Source organism: Netta rufina (genome assembly GCF_964035555.1).
Source record: "Netta rufina genome assembly, chromosome: 14".
Taxonomy (NCBI): Eukaryota; Metazoa; Chordata; class Aves; order Anseriformes; family Anatidae; genus Netta; species Netta rufina.
The window spans coordinates 2023240-2050533 of NC_140137.1; positions in this window are offsets into that span (position 1 = coordinate 2023240).

A 27294-nucleotide genomic window follows, 5' to 3' on the forward strand; every position below is an offset into this window, starting at 1 on the left:
AAACAGATATTAGAAATTGAGGACCTTATTATGAGAAAGGTTAAGCCCAAATCAATGTAATACACAGCTACATATACAGAAAGAACTCTTATACCCTCGTAATGAAAATTTTGTTACAAGACAACTTGTCATGCAACTTTAAGCACCGCCTCCCAAATATAGCTCAAAGAGCCTGAGAAGTGTGTATCATATCATTGTGCTGCCAGAGAATAATACAGGAGGAAAACCTCAACACCATCATAAACATTAAAATAGGCCATATTTGTATACTTGATCATACAGGGGTCCAAGTCAGACTGTAATTTTGATACCCACCGGTCAAAATCAAAACTGGTGTGCTACTCTGTAACAGTATAATATAGTTCAGTCTACACAACAATCTGCATATAGACAATTACCAGGAGTTTGATGGCAGAATAAAACTGAGACTCAAAAAGAAAGTGACAGCCAAGTCACTGATGAGAGAAAAGTGGAAATGGAAGCCAAAGATCTGAACTTTCAGATCTTCTTTAGAGACATTTTACCTTCAGATAAACTTAGGGTCAAATTATTACCAATTTTATTTGTAAGCACAAAAACTGAAAAAAAAATTATCAAGTTGTCTTGGATAAAGCTCAGCTCTGAATCTTCCTGAAATTTGGAAACTCTCTAAGGGGACTTTATAGTTTCCAGCTCAATTCATCTTTTTGGATTTTAATGAGCTTTGATATGCACAAAAGTAAGCATATGCTTTTTTGTAACACCAACTGCAATAACTACAAATACAGCCTTTTGTCAATAAGCCAATTTAAATCATTGCATAAATATAGTCTAGTTGTTGGGCTTCATTTAGCTTCCCACTTCTATTGAAATAACTGCCATGCCTCCTTCAAGGAGGCAATTTGCACCAATTTACACTGAAGGCTGCTAAGGAGACTTCATCATCCCTCTAACTGACTTGCCAACTCTGTCAGAGTAAACACCATTTTTCTATTCTGCAAACGTAGAAGAGCACAAAGAATAATTTGTTCTGAGAAACAATTCTCCAGGACATTCCAAGAATGTCTTGTTTGATATAAAATAATTTGTGCCCAAAGCAGCAGAGGGTAAATGTCTTTCCATTCAATATTTTTAAAACAAGGTTTTCTCTGTGAAACATATCATTGGTGGCAGCAAATGTAACTCATATTTTCCTAAATCCAAGAACTATTTTCATTCAACTACCTCTATTCTACCTAAATATCATATTAATATAGATCAAACTAAGAAACATCGTATGTTAAAATCTGGAGAGGAAGCAGTTTACTATTCAGTGCTGCTGTGAGTTTCTTTGTACAAAGAGCTCAAATAGAGCTTAATTTTTTTTTATATTCCCTGTAATGTAAAAAAAAAAAAAAAAAAAAAAAAAAAAAAGTGATGTCCATAAAGAGAAAGATGAAAAAGAATAAGAGTGAATAAATGACTTATTTAGAACACTACTCATGTTTTTCCATTCAGTTAAGCACAGTTTTGGAAAGAGTCCAGCGACCCAGGTTTTTGTCTTTTAGTCATGACCGATTTGAAGACCTCCCAAACAGAAGAAAAATCCTTATATCTCAGAAAATGTGGACATTATCAGAGGATGAGTGAAAAGAGGCATGGGAGGAAACCAGAGCTAGGGACTGTACTGGATCTGGCTGGGATGTTAACTTTCAGCCCATACAGTGCTGTGCAGACACTTGTAGCTAGAACAGTAGTGGTATCACACCTGTATTGTGTCTGTTGCTGAGCAGTGCTGGCACAGCAACAGGACTCTCTCTAACCCTCCTAGGGAGTGGGCAAAAAAAAGTGAGAAAAGAAACATCACCAGGGCAGCTGACCTAAACCCACCAAAGGGATATTCCGTACCATCTGATATCACACTCAGCAATAAAAGGTGGAAAAAGGAAGAAGAGAGGAGGGGTGGGCTCTCATTATGAAAATCTTGGTCCTCCTCCAGAATACCGGCTATGTGCATTGAGGCCCTGCTTCAAGGACATGTTATCGCTCATTTGTGGGAAGCAGAGTAATTTCTATCCTCTGCACTTCCACATGGCATTTATTCATTCATTCATTCATTCATTCATTTATTTATTTATTTCCCTTTCCCCCTCACTTTTCCCCTTTCCTTTTTTTTCCCCCTTTAGTTAAATTGTTTAGTTAATAATAATCTTTCCTTAATAATTATTATAGTATTTTTTTTCCTTTAATTAAATTATCCTTATCTCAACCCGTGAGTTGTTCTTTACTTCTCCCCCTCCTCACCTAAGGATGGGGAGTGAGAGAGTGGCTGTGGTGTTTAGCTGCCTAGCACGGTAAAACCACCACATACTGACAGACAAGAAGAGAGGCAAGAGCCCTGTCAGAGTAAATGCACCATACTATATGTGTGTTTATGATGACATGTATCCTCTGAACAGGGCTGTTGAATGAGCGTGGAGTAAGGAGTGGTGTTTAAAAAGCAATAATCCTGAATTGTGTGTGTGAGGTCCTATAATCAAGGCAAGTTCTCCCTGAAGACAATATACCCCATAAACATTAACAGTTTGGAAGAACTGGTTTCTAACTTTTTGGAGTGGCTCAGCATGAAGCCGTAACTGCTAAGCATGACATTGTTTGGAAGGATCTCTCTCATATGAACGCAACTCACAATCTTTGATTTTTCCATCACAAAGCAGTTAAATTACATTGGAATAAACATGTTAGTCTGTGAATTTGAAAGCTTGAGCCACACACTAAAATTTAGAGAAAGAAGCAAAAATATTTGTTTTGAAAGCGTGACTCAAAAATTCATTTCCCCAAACTGGAATCCACACTGAGTACCTGAATTTGATATTTCAACACTCCCATGTTGCCTCAGCATTTTTTCCCTGCTAATCACTAGTATTAATATAGAAATAGAAATAATAGAAATATAAATAATTTTTAATAGATTTTTTCCTTTGTAACAATAAACCTATCCATTTAATGTGTCAGTGCTAAGACTCACAGAAATCTTTTTTACCAGATAAGTTAAAAAATTAATTAGAATATACTTGACTGTCTTTCAATTATTTTCTTTCAATTTTGCTTTCAATTATTTTGTCCTTTTCTTCTCAATTGTTTTTTTTTTTTGTTTGTTTGTTTGTTTGTTCGTTTGTTTTTTCATCTAATCACTTAAAATCAGGCAAATAAGATCTATAAAATCAGTTCTCAATATAAACATGCCTCAGCTATTTAATTCAGGTTGGACAAAATCATTGTTGCAAATGTTCCCTCCTGAAGTCGTACAGATTGTGGGCATTGCAGGGGTCAAGCAGACAGGAAAGCTATACTGGCCATCCATCCCTGGGAATACAGAAGGTAGAGTCTAAGCACTTTGTAAAAAGGTTTGCCTATTAATGTTTGTAGCTTAGCCCCTGTATAGTCCATTGATGTTGTCACTTCTGTACCTATGCAGTGTGTACACAGAGCAAGACAAATTGCAGTTTGGCTGTGGCTTCATCTGGGATGGAAACAAATTGGATCTCTCTCACACTAGTGAGTTGTTGACAACAAAGCCTTCACAGTCAAAGAGACCTGACTGTTTATATAACAAACATATTGATATAAATGTAGGCACCAAAGTAAGCCAGAATAAATCATTCATCCATGAAATAATGCATCAGAAACACAATAACAACTAACCAAAATAAATATTGAGAGAAGATTTCTATATTTAAAGAACATGAAAGATGAATATTTCAATTAGATTAAAACCAGGAACTATTACTCAATTTATCGTATACATTGACTACTTAGAGCATGAATGGATGAGATAAAGGACTGATCTTAAAGATAGAGTCATTTAAAGCTTATCTGTTTTTAGGCAGATAGTGAAGGGAATATGCTATTTTCTAGAAATCATTTTAAGGTCAATTAATTCTGGCCATATTTTTCCCAAGAGTAAATGCTCTTTTCACTAGAAGTGCACCAGAACTGAATTTGGCCTACAGGGCCCACTGATGAAAATAAGAGTATTTCAACCTGACTTAGGTGGGCATTATTGAAAACCACTTTTTTTTTATACACAGTGGAGAGCTTCAGAGAACTTAATCCCCATGGAAATTACATAGACATAGTTTATTGTTATAGAAGGTGCTTCCCTCCTGCCCCCCCCCCAAAAAAAATCTTCCAAAAATCAATTACAGCCATTGAAAAATAAAAGTGTAATAAATGAAGTCTCAACTCAACCTGAATTTAGTAATATTCATAAAAGAATATTTATAAAAGGTATAAAAGGCAAATAAACAGCGCTGGGTGTGCGGGGAGTCTACGCTCCACCAACACACACACACGAACATCAAACATTGTAAACATATAGAACTTCACTTTTACATACTAAAACTGAGTATGTCTATACATACGTACAATCAGGAAAGGTAACAATCCTTTAAGTTCCATAACTTACTAAATTCGAGTACGCCTATACATATGTACAATAAGAAAAGGTAACAAACAATCCTTTAGGTTCCATGACTTAACAGTCTCCATTTTCCATTCCTTTTGAACAATATGTCTCACTTTAAGTTGTCAAGCAACTCAGTCTTCAGGCCTTATGTATCTCGTTCTTGCCAAATCAAGGAAAAGCATATCCATCTCCTTTTCAAGGCCAATAGGGTTCAGGTCAACAGGGGGCGTAGCACCAAAAGACTTCGATGGCTGTAGCAGCAGAGGGGCCCATGGCATAGCAGTCAGATCAGTAAAGGAGCCCGCAGCTCCCTCCCTGTCTGGTAAACCACACGTTTGACTGTGGTCCCACACGGCTCTTTAAGGCCTCAGAGACTGCTCGCCAGGTGCCAAGCAATCCCACCACAACCTTGTCGTTTTTAGTTGCAGAGTCCCACACCTTGACCTCAATTTGGTCCCATATTTCAGGCTCATAAACTGTCCGATTGTTAATAAGGAGAATAAGCTGTAATGTTAGCAGGACAGTCTTCGTTTCTAAGGATGTATGATTCCCCATAATGCACAACTGCTTACCAGCTTCTTCCCAGCTCTGGTGCGCCTATTTCCAGTGACTTTCTGTATGAGCTTCTCTGAGCGGTTTGCTGAGTTTTGGCCGAATCTATCTTCATGAGGCAATCAATGTGCCTGTTCCTGTCCTGGTCTCCATTCCACTAGCCTGTTCCTTTTCATTCCTTCTTTATTGATGACATAACTACATCACATCGTGTTGCTTCTTTTTTAACCTGAGGACAAGCTCCCCTCTTATATCCTTCACCCCATAGCAGTTCTTTTCAAAACAACTTTTCATTGGTCAAACAACTTTGCTTATAACAACAATAGCAAACACACAAAAACTTCCATGCCTTAACAGCTGGAGAACAAGAAACCCAAGACTGCATGGAGTCTCCTGAATCACCCTTCGTTGCTCCCTGTAAACTCTTTTATATTCCTGATGGCCATATTGTTAAGAGTCTAATGTTATCTCAACCACGGGGCTTTCCGACCCCCATGGCCACACTCCCACATCTCCCCCTTCTTTATTAATATCAACCATTTTCTTAACACGAATTACCACTCCATATATAACAAAAGTACAAAATTCTCATGTGAAACAAGCCTGGAGAAGTTTATCCCTCTAAAATTGTTAGGCATCCTTTTTGTTTCCATACAACCTTAAGTTTGAAACCATTCCAGTGAGCCACTACAGAAATTTGGAGTTAAGGAAATTAACAGAACATCACCAAAATGAATATCTTAGAGGCCCAAATATCTTAGAGGCCCAACCTACAATGTGTTTTACAGATAGTTGTATCCTTTTCACATCATTCTATCTAAAGAACTTAAGAAAAACAGAAAGACTAGTCTGTAAAAATTTAGAGAAACTAAGGGAGTAATTTCTATAAAATTAACAGATTACTCAATGGAGACTTTATGCTCATGGCAGAAAATAATCAAAATCTGACATAACTATCCAGTATATAATAAACCCATCACATTTTCTGAATGAGTCTGAATGACCGGAACCATTCATGACTAGTGTGTTGTCAGTAGGCTATAATGTTTTTGGTTCCAGGTGAAAGGTTCCCAAAACAGATTTTTATTTTATTTTTTAATATTGTCTAACCACAATCTTATTTTATGTCTTGTATACTTTTTTTTTTTTTTTTTTTAATATACTTGACTTTAGCCAGGAGGACTCCTACAGGAAAGATTCCTCTTCTTTTCTGGATAATCTTTTCCATTACTTACACAGACAGGGTAAATGAGACGTGAACATAATAGTCTTGGTTTGCCACACATTTAAGGTAAGTTCTCAATAAACTAACTTGCACTAATGTCCCTGACTCACTGGCTAGGCCATTTCTAGAATATCTAGAGATACATCAGATATTTCTACACTACTTTGTCTCCACAGATACAAAACAAATAAACCTGAAATCTAGTCCTTAAATTATGTATTTCTACTCTTCTTATGGGAGGACCTCTTAAGGCAAGAATGCCTTAAGATCGCACACAAACCACCAGGCCTGCTACAGTATAATTCATTATTGTTATCTTATTAGAAGCATAATCACAATTTCCCAGTAAAATCTGTTCTCTGGTTTCTGCTCAAAGTGTCATTGTCATCACTGGCAATCTTTATAGGTTCTTGCCAAGGGTGAATCACAGATTCATGGTGACAGACACTTTGCAGTGTTTTGTCTTAGACACTGCAAAACCACAAAGGCTACCATTGGGCATTAAGGCAAAATGCTACCTGACAACAAGCACTGACCTAAACAAAAGGTGAAAGGCGATTTGTGATGAGTATAGCTTGGTGCTGCTAATACAACACTGTTTGTGAAGCAGTTTCAATGGTAAGTTTCAACTGGTGGCTAAAACAATTTGGAGACTGGAATCGTGGCACCAAATTCAGAGACACTGTAATGCATGTCAAAGGCAAGTGGTTTGTGCTGTTTGGATTCACACTGAAAGCAGCAGAAATTGTACACTTGTGCTCATTTGTGTACAAATGCACCCCATGATCCTATATCTAATCACTATGTTAAAATTAAGGGGAAAGTTACCACTGAGAACAGAGCATAAAGAAAATGAGTCACGTGGGAAGTTTAATTCCAGTAAGGTCTCCACGTGCAAGACAAACAGGAGACTGCTCTGAGCCAGATCAGCTGTGAGAAACAAGTGATTAAAGGAACATATTGAATGTCTATTTAAGGTATCATAACGAACTCCCAGCTGAGAAATGATCAGACTTACACTGAACAGAAACTAGTTGTCAGCATGAAATGAAACAAAATGATGACCATAGTATTGAAGAGATGCACATCCTACTAGGAATGTCTGAACGTGGGGAAGTGAGTGTGAATATCAAACCCCTGTTCAGAAAGGAAGTCGGGCAATGGGTCCATTTCCATTCTGTCAAGTCCAATCAGCTACTACTATACTGTCAGCATCCAAAAGGTTTTAGCCTTGAAAGAAAATAATGTACATATCAAGTAGTAGGCTTATCAAGAAAAAATCCCTGTGTTCAAATATGGAAGAATAAAGGAATGTGCATAAATACTGAAACACAAACAGGAACTTTGTCTTTAAGATGTAATTAAAAACTCTTAATCAGGCTCCCCAATGTTGCTCAGCTATTTTCCCCTTTTTGTCAGAAAACGCTCTTGATCACCTACTTATCCCATAATTTAAAAGCCCAAGGATCTGTGACAGAAAGAAAACTTACCAGTTCTTCTGGAAACCCAGCTTTAAATATCCTTTAACTAATTTACAGAAAAGGTAAAATACCTACTAATAAATAGTATAAGTATATTCTTGGAACCACTGAAAGAAGTAATTACTTCAGCTGTATTTCAGAGATACTGATTACTACTTCAGCAGACTGTACAGATTTCCGAAGATGAAAATATCAAGGTACAATTTCTTGCTTAGCCATTGCAATGGAAAGTACCTTACTTCATTGCTCAATTAAAATCAAGATTTCTGACATTTTCTTTTGCTGAAAGGTATCATTTCTCAATTGCAAGTATTATGAAATATATCACATTAAAACCTCCTAGTTCTGTCTTCAAAATACAGCCAATTATTCTTGTGCTTGTGCATATACTGTTTCACTGCTCATGAACATTTTCATACTCAGGTGACTATTGACACCTAATGAGTATTTCTAAAACAGGTTACTTGGAAAGAAGCAAGTTTACCTATGTAAGCAGCAATGTTGTATTCTCCTTTTCAGAATTATATGGAGTAATAAAAATGCACTGAACAAAAAGCAATGTCTTAAATGCTAGGTGATGGTATTTATAAGCTATAACATCTGCAAGCTATATCATCTTCCTTCCATTTTCATGTTGCTTCTACTGCATAAAAATCTTTCCTGTACTATGTCTTTATGCGTACTCTCAGTTTTCAGTTGGAAAATCAACTTCTTCCTATAACATTGAAACAAAAAGTAGCTGTCATTACTTCTATTTACTCTCAGCTGAATGTCTTTGCCCCACTGTATTTCTTTTTTCTTTTTTTCTTCTTTATTATTTCTCTAAGGTAATAACTGAAGAAAAAAATCAGTAAATTATGTCATGTAATGGTATGCATCAATAAAGACACTTTTGAAACAGACTAAATTATATTTCTGTTTGTTATTTGATAATTTGGATTTATTATAAAGTTACTTAGTTACTACAACCTGTGCCACGTAGCCAAGATGAGATGTGTTCCGTGTACCTCACTACTTACTGAAAATAATTTTTGTTATCAGAAGTGGTTCAGTGTACAGGTAATTGCTTATAGGCCTGGAAGCCCATCTATAGGGCATACTTTTTGTAACCATTTTTCAGGTTACAACTTATAAAGCTGCATTTTAAATATCAAGCTTCTAATCTATGAATAGTGAGTGAATTGCCTCTGCTCTCACCTGTAAGATTTTCATCTTTATTTATTTATTCAAATATAAATAAATATTTATTCAAAATATGTGTCCTGAAATGCATATAAATGTACTTTGGATGACAAAAATGAAATTCATGAATCTTACCTGTCCCTGGAGGGGGAGAAAAAAAGCCAAACCAGATTATTTACCATCTAATAAATACTAGTTGGAGAAATCTAAAGAAAGCTTCTACAAAATAATTTCTAAGCATTAATCAGCTAATTGTTTAATGACAAGATATGCAAAGACTCCCCTTGGAGATAAACACTAGCATCACTGAAAGAAGCTGTAAGACAGTAGAGAGGCAAACTGCCAACATTGAGAGGCAAAAGTACTATACATTTAATTCAGAACTCATACATATGAAGCCACCCTGCAAAAACTTTCTAAAGATGGCAAGCTGCAGAGATTTCAATAAAGCTACAGTAACTAGAAGTGTGTATACTCCAGTTTTAGGCCTACCACAGAACTGGAAAGTTGGACAGCTTCTTATGCTGCACTGTAAGGTGGGGTACTTACTCATCTACTTTGGGGAGAAATCTGTGATCATTGTTTTTGTGGGTATAATGCTCTTCAGAGCAGACAGCATTTATGCATGCCCTAAAGATGAAAGATTTTTTTTTCCCATCATTTCCAGAGTTGCCTGAAATCAAGATTATTTAAAAAGAGCCTCAGACTTTTTTTGAGATTGAGAATGGAAAGCATTCAGACTTGTGGCTAGCAGTGAGATATGGCTGTGGTCAACAGCACTACCCTTCTACGTCATTGTAAGAGACATTAAGGACCAGGTTTATGAAAACATCATGCTGAGATGTAAAAATCTACAAAAGAAAACTTGAGAGAAATAATTTCCACCATAAAAAAGAATACATTGCATTTTTTTTTCTTACTTTGCACGACAATTTCTTAATGATCCTGAAAGTCATTAAGCTCAGTTATTGTTAGAGAACCCTGTAAACTGGGAGAACCTCAAGCCAGGCAGCGTGCTTTGACGTGTGCTGAGTCTAGACTTGTTATATTTCTCCATATATCTAAGCAGCAGAGATTCTGCTTTTCATTGGCACAGTCCCCCTAGTACATTATGCCAAGTAGACTTACAGTGCTGTACCATTAATAATAACGTTTCTGTAGTAGGCACTTATGCTTCTCAGTACACCTACCATTGGGACATATGGTCTATTGCATCAGTCTTATTAGGTTCCAACGTTTACCTACCAGGAAAATATGTACTTCTTGTGAATCCACTGATCACAATTTTCCTGTCATTTTTCCACAAGTAATTGCCTGAAACACCACAAAGTACAGTTATGTATCAGTGTAAATCATCCAATGGGCAAACTGAAGGAGAAAAGTGGTCCATCTCCTGGCCTTGTCCTGAAGCACAGAACACTCAATACCAGGTGTTTGTTGATAAGAATCAGCATCAGATTTCCCTCAGTCCCTTCCACTTTAGTATCATGCAGTCAACTTTCTAAAATTGACCTAAGACTTCAGGCTTGTGACCATTGCCGTGTTATATTGCTACCACAATTATTTCCTCTGTTGTTTCTTCTCACTGCATTTAAAAGTGCATTCAAAAAGAACAATAAGAATGATCCTACAAAATAAGAGGTCATAGAAAAGTGTAGCTTCACTTCTATCAGTATTTCTTCCTGAAATTCTTTTCCTATTGAGATATTCATTTACCAGTTACAAACACAGGCTTAGTCCTCTGACAACAACCCAGTTCTGATCAGAAGAGGCATTTGAAACAGCTCAGAATATGATGCAGAAAGCAGCCAGTTGAATACAGTTGAATCCATTATACTTTTTTTTTTTTTTTTTTTTTTTTTTAATATGAACCCTATATAAGAACAGAACTCAGTACAGCCTTAATCCTTGTCATGAAGCACTTACATATCCATCTCTTTACTTGATTTCTTTCTGTTAAATCCTTTAAGATATTGATTTCTATCTGAAAGTACAATGCAAACGGGTGGTCCCAAAACAGTGAGAGCTATACGGTCAGGGAAACAATTTTATTACGGCGGAATTGTCACAGCCCTGTGTTTTCATTATTTGAACAACAATGTCAGTTAGATATACAAAAATAGCAAGCATTGTTTAAGTTTTGATGATTTATTTATTTTTAAATTACAAGAGTATGTTAAAATTGGACTATGGACACTTAAAAAATGGAGAAGTCTGAAATAATGCAGAATTTTAGTTGGAATACGTTGGGTTATTTTTAATACAAAAATGTGTCAGACTAATAATATCTTTATTTTATTTCATCTTTTAAATAGTTTAATTTCACCAGAGAATATATTTAGGAAGTTATGAAAAAAACCACCACCATGCAAAACACAAACAAACAAAAATACAACCAACCAAATAAATCTTCCTGCTTTCCTACAAACAATTGCAGGTTTCCAGGAATAATTAAAAATAAACAAAAAAAAGTAAAAAAAAATTTGCAATATCATCTTAGTGCTGTACTTTATTTGAACTTTAATATAAACTTTTTTTTTTTTTTTTAAAAAAAAGAATACTTATTTTGTGCCATCAGTCCAAATGCTTATATGCCTGGGGAGGAATTGTTAAAAATCTTTTAATCCTTTTATTAATATATGTGCATATAAATATATGTAAATATATGAATATATAAAATATATAAATATATAAAATATAAATATAAATACAAAAATATAAATACAAAAATATGTACACATATGTTTTATGTATACTAATATATGTATAAATTAGTATATGAACATATGTACATGCACACACTACTACAACCAATTTTAAAATTTGAAGTTAAAGAGACGCTTTCATAAGCTGAGTTAAATCCAGACCTGCTGGTTGGGTCATGTTCTCAGGTAACAATATCCTTGAATGAGGGAAGCTCTCACATACTCTGATCTGTAAAAATCTTCTATTTTAAGTAATGTTAGATTTGCTTTAACAAATAATTAAACTTTTTTGATGAAAGCACCCTTTCCCTTTTTTAAAGGAATCTGTATAACTTGTATAACAAGTTCCAACAAAGCATCGCTATTAATAGCAAGGTGGAATATCTGTCCATATAGAAAGAAGCTGCTGTGACACACTATCTTGTTTGCCTTTCACCACTGAGAAAATTCATCTATGCAGTCCCTGATGGGGTAAAGATTTATGGTTTCTTGGGTTTTGGAAACAGTTAATTAAGCAGCTACACTGAGTTGCACGGAAAGTAAGTCCAGGACACTTTGTAAAATGCAAAGTAAAGCTCCTTGATTAACTTTCTGGTTCTAAGTGGAACAACTAGAGCAGCCTGGAAGGAAAAGAAGCCCTTTTCTGGACATGAAATGATCCGTATATTTCACAGTCTGATGTGCTGGCACTTTCATAGTTAAATATTAGGACAAACAGAAGTAACACTGGAACAAAAGAAATTTCTTACCTCCTTGGAGAATGAGCTTGGAAATGAAAGATTCTGCTTGGAGAGGAAACCTTGACCTGCAATTAGCAAGGGCAGGTGAGCTAGATTCAGAGCTTTTTTTTTTTCCCCCCCGATTTGTTGACTATTGGAATCCAGGAAGAAAGTGGGATTGGAGAGGGCTTCACTGTCTGTTCAGAGGTAAGAGGAGATCTTGTGTTCTGCTGAGAGGCTCAGAAGTAACTGTTGGGCTAAAGATGAGGCTGTGGATACTTTGCAAATGCCCTTTGTTTATAAACTAGTGGTGTATGGTGTCTGTGAAGGGAGGAGGTAGGAAGTTTGATATCTTTAACTTCTTTTCTTGCTTTGTTTGGTAGCTAATAGATCAAGGCTGCTAAACGGACTGAAGTCCATGCTTATGACTATAAAAAAGGCCACTGCTGGAATTCCCCATTATCATGCAAATAAGCTCAGAAGTCTCTTTACAGTTTCATCTCTCTGGATACTTGGCCCCAGGTAAAGAGACAAAGGAGGTGATGAACTGCATGGCTTGTTAAAACCCCAGCAAAAGGGCTGACTGTGCTGTCCTAGATGTCAGAAAGGGATGAGTTAATATGTGGGTTTTGGCAGGAATGTTGCACTGACAAAGGCTTTTTTTTTTTTTTTTTTTTTTTTTTTTTCTTCCAGATATGATACTCAAGTTTTCAGTCCAAAGCTTGTAGGTGGAAGCAAATACCTTAGTGACAGTTGGCCTCCTCACATTAACTTGTTAACGTTAGCTGAGAGCCTTGAGTAACTTACACTTTTACACAGCAACACCCTGTTAATCCTGTAACACTCAAACAAGCTCCTACTCCTTGATATTAAATGATATTTTATAGACTTAACAGTATATGATATTTTATAGACTTAACAGTATTGCATAAAAAAATAATGAAAAAGTAGTATTATTTCTAAATAAGAAGACAGTTTGGGGTTTCTATAAAAACTCTTCAGTTTTCACTGTTTTAGGTTCCACTGGCAGTTTGTAAAGCTACCTGTACTGTAGACTAATCAGTTTGATTCTCAAAATTCAGAAAAATAAAATAATAATAATAAAAAGCACTTTACTCCTCTTTCTTCTCCCTTCTTCTCTCCTAATTACTACACTAAGGGGGCTCTGTTTTTATTTTGATGCTGGTGTTACAGAAAAACTCCTGTACTGTGGGATCAAGTATTTGCCTCCAAGACAAACTAATTTCCTTATTTGTTCCATATAGCTGAGGAATGTAATCAGTGCATTTGACTTATCTGCACCTATTTCATTTCTCCATTTTCTACTGTCATTAAATTGGATTAGAGGAATGGCAATTCTGTTCCAGCGGAGTTACTGAAGGACTCCACCACAGAAGAGGCATCTCCTCCTTGTGTAAGCTGTGGTTCTGCTCCCTCCAGCTGCCGTTTGCTGCCTCTCAGCTCCCTTTCCACTCCTTCCAAGGAGGACCTGGACCATTGCCCTCTTCCCATCTACAGTTCTCCCTTTTCTCCAATACAAAATGGCGCTCTGCTGTTCTAAATATCTTTCTTCTCACCAGAGACATTCAGGGAGGTATATTATTGCAATACCAAGGGCACAGAGCTTGGTATTTATTAGCAAAATAAGGCTGGCTAGATGGTATTTTTTCTAATTCTGCTGCAGTTTAAAACTTTGTCCACGGCTTTCATATCTATGAATGACTGAGGGTGAGCAGGAAATCTATAGTACACCTGAAACACTCGGAATGGTTTTCATCTTTTTCAGATCTGCAATTAGTTCAAGACTTGCTATGGAACATATACGAAAAGGATTTTATATATAAATTCTATGTAAAAAGTAAGTATGTAAATACACACACACACATATATATATAAAGATGCTCAAATGATTTTCCTTTACTAACTAAACAAGCATTTTTAGCTGTGGTCTCCACGTCAGAGTTCAATAAATACATTCACATAAATGCTGACTGAATTTTGAAAAGCCTTCTATGCATAGCTTATGTGTGAGTAAGGCTGACTGTTTGGATCAGCCAATTTAGTTAATCATACGTGAATACTGTGTTTGTACTGTGTCTGAGGAAGCAAATCCTTTGTAATAGACACAGAACATTGCATAGTTTTTATAGACGGTTTACAGAACCTAAAAGTCTAAAAGTCATTAAAGTCATTAAAGGTATTTAAGGACTGTAAATACCTTTAAAACAGGTCATGGTTTTAATAGCCAAGCAGCTTGAGAGTCAGTGGAGTTTTCTTACCACCAAAAGAGGGCTGGAAAGCAGAATTTTCTATTTTCAAAAATTTGCTATATATCTTTTTGAAAGCTATGGCATACAAAAAAGATTTCCAGATAATTACTCATAACTCTTCTGATTTGATGTGGCCTTAATTAATATGCTCATTTCCCTAGCCCAAGTAATATTCAGGAGACAAAACCCAACACATTTTCTCCTAAGAAAGACACTCTATCCTAAGATAAGCAGAGACTAGCACTTCAAGAATTTATTTCCTGTAGTATCAAAAAATGACAGTTCCTTACTGTTCTCTAACAGCTTCTTCTTGATGAATTCAAAGTTATCTACAAACATTAATTTATCAATTTTCATAACAACTCTGTAAAGAAAGGAAACTGTCCCTGTTCCACAAAGGAACAGTGATGTTTGCCCCAGAACAGTTAAAGAACAATTTTTAAAGAAGAATTTGCTATGAAAGCAAATGAAATTTCAAATATGCTATGACAGGAGATTATACAGTTAAAACTTTCACTAGAATATAATGATAAATTAGAGAAAAGTGGTGTGTTTTTTTTTTTTTCCTTGCTTTTTACAATCTCTGCAGTCTTCCATGAGCATAACTTTAGCTTTAATTATATAAAGGAAGTACCTTAAGCTGAGCACTGACAAAAAACATGAAGATCATCAATTCTGCTAGCCCCTACAAGATATACTTAGCAAATCTGTTTTGCAAATAGTGTCTATCAAACCCTGAATCCACTGCAGTTCCCCGGTGCAGTGCCATGGTGCATTGTAGGCAATGCAGAAAATACAGTCCAACAAGGAAAGCTGTCATCTGAAAAGAACACAGACACAATACATCCTCACATCATTTATGCAATGTCCAAACAATGTCTTTCATATAGGATCATAAGGGTTGGAAGACCTCCAATATCATCTGGTCCAACCATCACGTTACTACCAACGTCACCCACTAAATCTTGCAAGTGTTGAGGAAGGGAAGCTATTACTATGACTCTTGCTCAGGTTAGGAACCTACCGCTGTTAATCACTATATTATTAAATCAGCTTGAGTAATATCTTATTTGTGTATTCACTCTTAATCTGTGTATTTATTTCATCAGCCTTGAGCAAGTAAACATTTAAGATAAAAATTCTCAGTGAAACAATGGCTAGTTATCTACAGACGATCAAAAATGTTTCACATTTGCTACAGGACTTCAGCATATGCCTAAGTGCTTTGCTGGAGCAGGGCCCAAATATGTAAAAAATTTTGTTAACCCTCTGATGCATCTTGGCTGGAAGTCATCAAGAGGGCTTTCAGAGCATTTACTTTGCATTCTGGCATGAGTTAAAGGTTGAAGCATCTGATGTTAATTTTAGTCGTACTTCTGACTTCCCTGGGTTTCGTAGGGTTGAGTCAGAACTGCAATGCTATCTCAGGATAGATTCTTTGTAGCAGAATTCAGCTTTTTCTGTTTTATACAGAGGAAAATGTTTAGTGTAGAACTACTGTTTTTATGTGGTGAGAGGTAATCCCATTTAACAAAACTTGTGTCAAACACACAAATCATGAATATGTCTTAGGCTATGGATAACAAACAGGCTTTGGTGGCACCTTTTCAGTTGCAATGCAAGTGGCAGAGAAAAGTGTGAGAGCTCCTAACCCAACAGATGCAAGAGAACATCCATCCATGTACCATCGCTCTCAAATTAACTGTTCTCAAGCTATGCTTTATTTAAATAAATGTCTAGGAGCAAAACTACAAACGAATACCTGTTGCAATATCTGAAGTACTGTGTTTGATATATGGGAGAGAATGTTCTATCCTTGCTTTCCCCTCTCAACACTTTGTTTTTCCTTTCTCTTTACAGATCAGGGAAAAATACCAAAATTTTGAAGTTTTAACTAATGCATCTGAAACTAAATCCATGTTTCACTTGGACAGGTGCTGACCTGACTAGCTCTTTAATTAAAACATTTCTCACAAGGGTTCCTAGATACAGAAGAAAAATAATAAAGCACACATTTAATTTCATTCAAGTTCTTCATTGAATTTCAAATTTATACAATCTGGTTTATCTCAGTGAAGGAAAGGAGCTTGAGCAACAACTCTTGCATGTTACAAATACCCCATAGGGTAGTCTGATAACCAAGAAAAGACTATCAAAATTATATTGCTTTTATTATTTAAAAATATTCCATAACACAATGTAATGCAATATCATTTTAGCAAAACAGCTAACGCCTTGGGAAGCAGAACAGTTATATTATAACAAGCATCTTAACAAGCATCTTAACATAAGCAAGGACTACAAGACTGTGCATCTAAGCCTTTAAGCCACAGAGTCTGCATTGCCTTCTGAAATATTGGCTCTGGCAGAAGGTACAACAAAATACCATCACAGTTCATGTACTGGACATTTTTTCTCTGTATTTAGGATAAGATATTGGCATTTTATTACTAAATGTATTTTAAAGGAGGGAGTAAACTGTGTGTGGGAAAAAAAAGATTTCTTAGATAATAATTTAGAAAAATGGTGGTGAGTTCATATGTTATGTTCAATGTTTCAGAAATAATATAATTTCTGACCAACTTTTACAGAGTTTTAAACAATTTTCACAGGATTCTGCAACATTTCTATTAACTATGTTGGTTATATATATTTTTTCTAAATACTATCTGAGCAACAGTTCCTCATGATACCTATTGGTGTAGTGTTATTTTTAATGCCTCTTACTTATGATTACTGAAGTGAATGGGTAAAATCTTATGCATAGTATTGTTGCTGTGTCACACAAACACTTCCGTGTCAGCTAATCAAGTAATATTGGTGTAAAACAAAGATTTTTTTTGAACTACTCTTTGCTTCACAGTTGCTATATAGTAAGGTAGACACCCCAGAATTGTTTAATCCAAATTGGATTTTTTCTGCGTTAGTGACATATTTAAAAAATCTTAGCTTCTTAATGACATTTTCTGTAGAGGTTCTATAATTACCTCTTGATTTTGTGAAGTATATAATACTTTTATAATCCTAATTTCTATAATCTCATAGAGATTAAATTGTGCAATAGTGCAATTAACATTAAACTGACAGGTAGAATCATATTGTAAGATATAACACAGACATAAAAGTGTTTCATTTCCATGACATCTTTTGTTGGGTTGGGGAAACATTGCTTAGTGGTTTGAACACTTGTGAAAAGAAAATATGAAAGGGCCAGTAAAACAGTCAGGTGACATGACTTAAAAAACAAATTACTATTAATGAAAAATGTTTTATGATGCATTTTATTTCAGGTGACCTGAAGTGTTTCAAAATCATTATGTACATAATATATAAAGAAGTGAAGTACACCTGGCTTTGTTCATTAGGAGATGGAAATGAACTCCTGAAAGACCTGTATGTACTCAGCTCCTAAGAAAGTTATCCCAAGTATCTGCAGTGAAGCGAGTCTCTTAGATCAGGATTCCCTGTCCTCCTCCAAATGGGGTTGTATAACAAAGTTCGCTTGCAATGCATCACCATTCTCAGGATAGCCATTAAGAGACTTATTGCAAAATAGCCTTTGTGGGGCCCTGACCTGTACAGTATGGCACAGATCTTGGGCAGGATCATTTTTTTTCTGCACTAAGCTCCCTGATGCTATGGCTAGACTGATGCTAATAGCTGAGCTGCTGTGCCACAACACTCTGGAATCTGCAATGAACACCTGTGTGGTGTATTGCAAATCTTTTTTTTTACCATCACTGCTTGTGTGATTGTCTTGGACATCTGAATCAAGGATGTAAAATGTAACATCTCAATATCCAAATTGTTTCTGGTAATATATCTAAAAAACTAACATGAAAATCACATTGCTAATAAATATTTCTATATGCCGGGGAGAAAGATAAAGTCCTTTTGGAGTCCATGTGCAATTTTCTTTTCTAGTACCCAGCTACACACTGGAAATTCAACAGCAGTGCCATTCAGCACTCTTGCAAAGTAGTGACAAATAACACCTGCAATGGAAATGGCAGGGAAAATTAGACAGAATGTAATTACTTGCATTGGAATATGGCCAAGATATTCAAATTAGCAACAGGATGATGAGAAAAATCTTGTAACTAAGTCTGAAGCCAAATAACACCTGGAGTGCTCTTTTTGTTAGGCAGATGCAATATCAAACACTGGAGGATGGTAGCAGCAGTCAGAAAGTTAAACAAGACTGTGATTGGAACATAGACAGACACCACTTGCAAAAACACACACAGCATATCTGCCTGAAGAATGTGGCAAACCTCCTTAAGGTGTTCCTGAGTGAACAGGAGAAGAATCCAATTCTGGACAAAATGATTGGAACCCACTGGAAACTGGCCAGTGACCTCTGTTCCAGGAAGCAGAGGCAAAAATTGTCAAGTGTGTAATAATTTGAGTAGGGTTTTCTTGATGCATTAAGATCCATGGTTTTCAGGAGAGATTAAATAACCACAAAAACTAGCTTGTTCACTATGACTTAATGACATTTATTTTAACATTCAACCTGTAAATTAGTTCTGTAGAAGCAAAAAGAAAACAAATCAGATGCTCTGAAAACTAAACACTTTTCAGGAAGTCCTCTATTATAACAAGAAAAGGAAGTGTCTGGAGCTATATTGCCTGCAGAGGATGTGAGTTTGCTGCCATAACAACACATAAGTGTTTAAAAAGATTTGAATTTTATTCTAGAAACCATCTATTTTCCCTTTTTCAACCCCTCCTCACTGTAAAGTGGGTAAAAAAAAGTTTTTTCATACAGAGAAATAAAGTTATAAGAATGGTTTGTGATTAAAGACAACACTGAAAGATGGGGCCAGAATTCATTGTCCATGACTCAGAAGCTGTGTGGTTAAGGGATAGCCCTAGGATGCAGAGAGGTGCTTACAGGATTTCCCCTGCCTGCAGCTCCTTCCTATTCAATGAAGATAACAAGGTTTGTTTGCCTCCTGGAGAAAGCAAAAGATAAAAATAATTGGTGTCAGTAACTGATGTGTGCAAGATGTTATGTTCTCTTATATAAGAGAACATAATCAAGAAAACTTGTTTGAATCAAGAAAATGAAGATGGAAAAATAAAATCTAAATTTGGGTTTAGATTTTCTAGAAGACCAGAGTGTGAGACTCCTAATTGCTACTGATTTTTGCCATCTTTGGGACTTCTGGGAAAAATGGAACCACATTTAAAAAAACAACACCACAAAAGGAGCGCCCCCCCACCCCCCACCCCCCAGTTGAAATGACAAATACAGTAGAAAAGAAAAAGTTTAACTTTCTACTAATCTGCTAAGAATTCTACTTAGCAGATTCCATATGATTCATCACTAGAGCTAAGGAAATGCTCACTGTGATGGAGCATAGACAGCGCTCTCTTTTCTTCCTCTGAATGTGCTGGCACATGCTCTCGTTGGAGCTCCTTAGCACTGATGAAATAACAGTTTAGTTTTTGGTCTTGAAGATAACATAGCTGGCAGAAGCTTGGAAACCCTAAAGTATGTTTCATAGAGATGGATGCTGCTAAAGGAGAGGAGAAACACAACCTGTAAAAGAAGTTCCCAAATCTGGGTGTAGTGACTTCAAAAGTGCTGGGCAGTTCTTTAGTACCATCAGAAAGCAGAAGAAGAAAAAGAAAGGACAGAGTTTCACGCAACTACTTACTGTAACTACTTACTGTAAAAGAAAGAAAAAACTGCTGAGCTAGAAATTGCAATGAGAATCACAACAGTCAGTTCTAAAATAACCTCAAATCACCTTATTTCTGTGAAACGTTGAGGGGCTTTTCATGAGACCCTGCACTATACCATGTCTATTCACTCCAGCTGTTAAAAATTGGTTTCAGCTTATTACCTGTCATACGTTTTCCCACAAATTAGTATTTATATATTTTTTTCTAAATCATGCTCCCACACTTTTGAATAGTAAATTTTATTTCCTTAACTTGCAGGCAAGACAGCATCAGAACTAGCAAACAAATACAGATCATAGTCAGAGAAGCAAGGAAAATGCAGTAAAGCTTTGAAAGGGCTTTTAATGTTAGGAAAAATTGGCAATAACTAAAGTTCATAGTATTTTCTGAAAGCAATGAAGGCAATGTTTTCTGATCCAGTTCATAGTATTTTCTGAAAGCAATGTTCTAGGCCTGAAGCAGCCTAGAACAGAACAGGCTAAAAATAGCCTCAAAGATTAATGCTGCTCAGATGTCACCAGCAGCATGAAACAGCCCACAAGAAAGGTACACAAGGTACAGCCTCTTGAGCATGCTTCTGATTTACAGTCAGCAGGACAAGTATTATTGTGTCATCCAGATGAGACAGTTTGATATTTTGATATACATCCCCAAAATACCTAGCATATTCCTTACAAAGTAAACGAAGAGTACAGATAACTCAGCAAACTGGCTTCAAATCATTAGAGTCCATATGTTTTCTAATGCCTGGTTGTATACTGTATTGTTACTGTTACAGAGCCAACTGAACTCTTTATATCCCTGACTGAGGGCCAAAAACTGCAGCCAGGTTCCCTGTGCAAATGGATTATACTGGGCAAGAGTGCCATGAGGTCCACAAGACAGACAGTCTCCACAAAGAGCAATAGCTGCCTGCCAGCTACCTAATTGTAGAGTTGGTGTCTGCTGGGAAGCCAGCTGCCTTCCCAGCCTTCCAGATGGAAGTGAGAATGTACAAGAAAGTTGACAATGAAAGGTACTTAGAAATCAAATAAACACAATTTGTACTACAACTGTGATCTGCTTTGACCAGCCCTCTTTTATGAAAAGCACTTCAGGGTTTTTCTATTTCTGCAATAAAAAAAAATAATAATAATAAAAAAAAAAAAAAGTGAGTACAGAAGAAAGCAATGATGCAGAGGACCTAGACAATCTCTTACATTCGTAGCAGCTGTCTTCAATATCCAAGTACACAAGCACATTTAGCAGCTATGAGTGAAAAGTTCAGAGGTTTATTTTCGGTTACCAGAGCTTAGAGTTTTACATGAATCTTGCCTAAATCCTTTCAGCCTGCAATCTGAAACAACTGGTTTGTATTTCCTCCTCTGGCTGTTTCCATTCAGGGCAGTAATGCTAACACTTTCTTGAAGTCCTAATCAATCAGAACAAGAGACAGCAGCTTTCTGGAGGCCCAGAAGAAGTGGGTAGGTAACTTCTTGCTCATACTACACTTAGATGATGCCTGAGATAAGATGAATGCATCAGAACAAGCTTCCTTATACAGAATATTAGCAGAGCATTTTCGGTAGAGCTCCAGCTGGTCCACTGATGTCAGTGATAAGATATTTATTTCAGTGGGGCATATTTATTCTTAGTTACATAATCAACCATTTTCAACACTGTGAAATAAATATAAAATTAACACTTGTGTCCCTATTTCTAGTGCACAGTTATGACCATCAAGCTACCGCTGAAGAAGTCTGCGGAAATCCAGTGAGGTCAATGCTAGACCAGTAAATCACTGAAACACCATTACTGGCAAGTCCACCCAAAAAAATAGAGAATCCTCTCAGAGCATTTGGCTATCATTGTGAAGAGAATATAAAAAGAAAACTACATACTTCTGCTTAAATGAAAGCAGTGCCAAAGTAGAATGAGAGCCACTTCAGTTAATACCTCAGAGCGTTTTTAGATTTTTATAAAGATACATGAATTTCATTACACAGAACAAAAAAGAGTGCAGATGGGATCTAAACAAATCAGGATACAAACAATGAAAAAGGGCAGAATTCTCACCTGTCTCTTTTCTTGAGCTAGAAATATTTTGCAGAGATATAAAAGTAATTTTTATGTTTCACTGATTTTTTTTATTCTTTTTTTTTTATTTATTTTTCACACAGAATCACAGAATCATCTAGGTTGGAAGAGACCTCCAAGATCATCTAGTCCAACCTCTGACCTAACACTAACCAGTCCTCCACTAAACCATATCACTAAGCTCTACATCTAAACATAGATGGAAAATTCCCCATGGAAACAGCCCCATCAATTTTTATTTGCCAGAAAGACTATCTGAATATGTATTTCTACATTCACATCAGTTTTCATATGAAGCAGTCAGTTCATTTCAAGTAGAATAACTAGGTGATGTACGTTTTTATAGAAACAAATTTTCAATACTTTACCGTAAGTCTAGCCAACTAATTTAAGTAAATGCATGGTCAAGATTGGAAAGGAAAAGCATATTTTCAAGTTTCTAAACCCACCAAGCTTTCTAAATCTATCAAGTACAATGTACAAACAGCAAACTGACAAATTTAAGGAAAAAAAAAAAAAACAGTTCAAGAAAAACAAAACAAAACAAAACAAAACAAAAAACGTATCTATGTTATAATGAAAACAGTTGTGCAAACTTTAAGAGATTTCTGGATTGCTAAGCTTTCATCTTTATCTGTCAAGGTGATAAATTTTCTGTACTGATCATCCGTTGCTTCTGTACTGAGCTCCTCAACTATAATACATGATAGAGAGGATAATGGTATAGTGGAACTTCCTCTGGTATATCTTTTTAGACAATAAAAGAAATATTAAGCTAGTAATGTTGGTAAATATGGAGTGTTACAGTTTTACCTTTCTAGTTGTGTTGGTTCCAAAAGTATATCCTAAATAAATATTTTCCTAAAATCCTACCAGGACATCAATTGCCTTCCAAAGCATAAGATGTAGAGAGAGCCAAAAGCCATTCTAAATATAAGTTTTTCATATTACTGTTCATATTACCTTCCTGGATGTCTTGGATGTCTTGGATGTCTTCTTAACATACATGGTAGCTGGAATAAATCCAGGCCCCTAGAATTATACTGCATCCTGATCAAAATTAACATTCATTAAAAAATGAGTTTTCTTACTACCTTTTTATGGCTGACTTGTGGGTCCTTTCCATAGATACAGATTTGTCAGTAAAAGAAGCTTTGAACCAGGTTCAAAATGGATGGAAATAATTTAAATGTAGTTCAGAGTTGGTATGAATTAGCAGAGCCCAGCTGACCTCATTCTAATTTGATAGCTTCTATCACTACAAATTTGCTTTTAGAAATTAAACTCATCAAGATAAATTCCAAATACTTTCAAATCCTCTCCAGTCAGAGTTCATGAGAAGTTCATGTTCTTTGGCCTTTCAAATGTAATTATCAGTCAGAAAAATACTCAACTTAATGAATATCTCCCTCTTGCCATCTTCTCTCTTTTTCTGGTCTGCTTTACAACACCCCCCATTCCCCCCCCCCCCCCCCCCGCCCCATTCTGTGTTTCCCTCCTCCTTTTGTTTCCAGAGTTAATCTTCTTCCTCTGGTACTGTTACTGAATTTAATTAGTTGATTTTACCATTAGATGAATTTACTATTAAAACTATGCAAAATTTTCCTTTGTCTAGTTTCATACATAGCTCAGTTCTGTAAGATATCCAGCCTCCTTTGTTCATAAGAGGGGATGTGACATTACAAAGCATTTCACAAAAACAAGCATGTAAGTATGGCAAGCCAAAAAATTTTTTCATAGATCACTTCCTAAGCAAATACAAAACTTGCTCACTTGCTCAGAGTAGCAACAGACAAAAAGACACTAACTATATTTTTTGAGGATGCCCACTTGATGACAAAAGACTTAAACAGGCAGTCTTGTGGCTAAATCAATTTGTAGAATGACAAATCTGCCAGGACTATGGCTGTGTCATCAACGAGTGGATGCCAACCCAAAGCCCCCAGAGATTCACAGGCCTTAGAATTCCTACAAATACTGTTAGGTAGCTTAGAACAATCAGTTTATATTGCTGGAGTTAACCTCAATTGTCAACGTACATGCAGCTGTTCCTGGACCACGAAGAAGCTGAAGTTTCTTAATAAGAAGTTTCTTATTCCCTCTGTGTTTATTCAGAACTATTTGTATTTCCTTTTGACATTATAGGAGTTCCTTTATTTCTTCCCCATCAAACTGATATTTATCAGGAAACCATTTTGGCACCTAAGACTTGCACAGCATCTTTGCTTTCTGTTTTTATCAAATCTATGACCTTAGAAAGCCTCCTGTAGCTTTTCCACCTGACTCTGTTGTAGCTATATGCCAGGTATCTCCAGGTATAACAGATGGCAGAGGAACTGTCTGTATTTTCACTTCAGAGTCAATCTTTTCAACAGGTTATGACAGTTTATGCCACTATCTTTCTTCTTTATGCTTTTCCTGACTTAAAAACAAACAAACAAAAAAAGAAAAAAAAAAACACCCTACGTTGTGCAGTCAGTGTGGGCAGTTGGAATGAGGATAGTGTTTGGTGGTATAGGATTAATTACAGTTTTGAGTTGTGGGTAGATATGAAGTAGTTCATATTATCAGGATAGAGAAGATCTATTACTTTAAGCATCTTTGTAAAATGATCTATAAAGATGGCTGTTCATCACAGTTTCTGGCCTTAAAAGCCTTCTGTCATTTCAGCGCATGGGAGAGAGAGGGGAGGGGCAGAAATCCAACTCTATTTAGCATCTCTATTGCTTTTTAATGATCTCTTCAGCATCTCAAACGATCATTTAATATCTTTTGTCATCATTTTTCAGAGTCCCACACAATCCTCAGCATTACTGTCTGTTTTCATGGCTCTTAGCTCTCTAGCATTGCAAGGCGTCAGCAAGCTTTTACTCCAGTCTAAACTGGCTAGGATAATAGTCATATCCATCATAACTTCGATTCAGTGACAATTCATTGTGCTCGTCCTAAACATCCTCATGCACTTCATCATTTGCAGTCCATAAAGCCTGTTTTTCCTCTACTCAGTGTCCTGTTCTATTTCCTTTCAGTCCATTGTCCCTTATATGTGGAATATCAAGTGCTGTATATTCCAGCTCACTTACATCAGTGCCTGTGAAAAGCTACTGCTTCTCATTTGGGCCCCCATCTACCTTTAAAAAGTCCATTATTATTTTTAATGTCTGGTACATTCTATTGTCTTTCATTTTGTGGTATTCAAGAAATGTAAATGATTTTCATTTAATTCTTCTTTAAAAATTTATACCATCTCCTTAGTACCCTGTATTCTTGAATCATTTCCTAGACTCTCACTAAAATTTTGATGTGTACTCCTGATAATATTTTTACTATTATATCTCCATTATACTCATCCATTCTGGCTTTCAAACATCTATTCTACAGCTATTTTTAGCATTAATATAGAATTTATTGGTATTTAATTTGGCTAGAAACACCTTGAATGTAGTTTTTATGTTAACCTGTATTTCTTCTTGCTTCTCATACTGCATGACAGGTACTTTTTAGAAAGCTATGAATTATTTCTTTTATTTCCCAGAGAGTTCCAAGAAATCATAGTGTCTGGTTAGATTTTTATAAATATGCTTATTAGTATGTTTGCAAAATCTGGCAAAGTAAAAACCGATTTATCAAAACCAGTGTTTTATTTCATCATTTATATCTTCTCAAAAACAGAAAGCATACACGAGCACTGGAGAAACAGGCAAAAATTTTCTGCAAGTACAAATTACAAACAAATGTATAAATAAGTAACTAAGAGTAAATGAGTAACACCCATCTTAGTAGCATTGTAAATACATAATTCTATATAAAACTGTAAATGACATAGATATCTTTAAGCTTAGAAGCCCAGTATTGACAGTCTGAAAAACATGAAGTGCAAACATTCTTCTGAGTCTCCCTGAAGATGCATTTTTTGCATGCCTGTCAGGAGACAGTATGCTACACACTCCTAGATTGCTGAGGCAGTTTGAGAAAAGCAAGCATTGTTCTGGGTCTTTTCTCATTTAACTTTTTATTTCCAAACAAGTTTTTCAGAGTTAGAGTTGAGAGAGAAAAACAACAATTCCATATGGAGATGTGTTCAAACTGAAGTAAATGTGTGACTTTTTATTTACAGTGGCCATGAGGCAGGCTTACTCAAGATGAGGAAAGTTTAATACTGAATAACATTTTTTTTCCTAATGTGAGTTTCTTTCTACTACACACACACACACACATATATATATATATATATATATATATATATATAATGTACTTTCATCTAGTTTATGACTATTCAGGAAGTTAAAAGGAAAAAAGAAAGGCAAAAGTATGTCAATTCTGCTTTCCTATCCCTTAAAAAATTTTGATTTAGAAAATTTCAGAACCTCAGAAATCATCAACATGGATAAAAAAAAGTGTTGAAAATGTTTATTTTTCAAATGGACAGAATAATCCAATGTTACTTTTTCCTTCAGAATGCTAATAGAGTAAGTGCATTTGAATGTACTCATCTGGGGAGACTTATGCTGATCTCTCATTCCAGGAGGATTCTTAGGGCAGACAATGCTCTGCAGAGATTGCAGAATCTTTTCCCCTGCTTTTTGTGGGCAGACTAGTCCTTATACACAAACCAGAACTGCTTTTTTACTGCTTTTTTTTTTTTTTAAATCTTTTTAGAACAGTACAAATAAATTCTCTACTGTATGAATTTCTTGTGTTTGCTCCCCATTGCTCTTTCACTCCTTACATCAGGAAAAAGGCAGGAAGTATTCAAGGGCAACAGAACTGGGACTTGGGATGAAAGATATTGATAGGCAATGGGTGATAGGGGAAAAAGTGTCCAAAGGGAGTAAAGAAACATGGACCTTGAAGATTTTGAAAATCTTCTACCATTTTCTTTTGCAAGAGAAAGATCGAGGACAAATACTAAACACTGCTCTGAAGTCTAGAGACTCAGCTGAATTCCCCAGTTTTATGCCTAC